General features: G+C 49.2%; 1 non-coding gene across 1 annotated transcript; it reads left to right on the top strand.

Moving 5' to 3' along the window:
- The first annotated feature begins 216 nt into the window (after positions 1-216).
- On the top strand, positions 217-310 carry trnay-gua (transfer RNA tyrosine (anticodon GUA)). Its single transcript has 2 exons — positions 217-253; positions 275-310. It is a non-coding gene; the product is annotated as a tRNA-Tyr (tRNA).
- Positions 311-518: the final 208 nt, after the last annotated feature.

Consider the following 518-nt stretch of genomic DNA (forward strand, 5'->3'; position numbering starts at 1 on the left):
CCTTTCTCAAACCTGAAAACTTTCTGTGTCTGCCCAAACAAGGCTGCTCTGCCTCTGCTCACCAGCAGGGAGCGCTTTTGAGCAGCAATACTTCAAAACACTCAGCTCTCGCTTTCAGGCAAAAGAAGTCTTCGATCAGCACCGGACTCCACGAGTCTGAACGTGTCAACAGGCGCACGGTGAACAATCACCAAAGACAGCACTGTTTATCACTTCCCTTCGATAGCTCAGCTGGTAGAGCGGAGGACTGTAGTGAATAAAACAAAATAAAGTCATCCTGAGGTCGCTGGTTCAATTCCGGCTCGAAGGAGTGAGTGTGATTTTGGAATAAGCAGCAATTACCTCAAGGTCACTCTCTGAACTTCACAGGCAGCTCACAGATTAACATGTTGTCACTCAGGCACAAGACGCCTCTTTTCCTTTCCAAAACCTGAAAGCTTTCTGTGTCTGCCCGAGCACGGCTGTTTCACTCGAGCATTTCCCTCTGCTCACCAGCAGGGAGTGCCTTTGAGCAGCAA

The sequence above is a fragment of the Heptranchias perlo genome, unplaced genomic scaffold (genome assembly GCF_035084215.1).
Source record: "Heptranchias perlo isolate sHepPer1 unplaced genomic scaffold, sHepPer1.hap1 HAP1_SCAFFOLD_275, whole genome shotgun sequence".
In the NCBI taxonomy this organism is placed as follows: Eukaryota; Metazoa; Chordata; class Chondrichthyes; order Hexanchiformes; family Hexanchidae; genus Heptranchias; species Heptranchias perlo.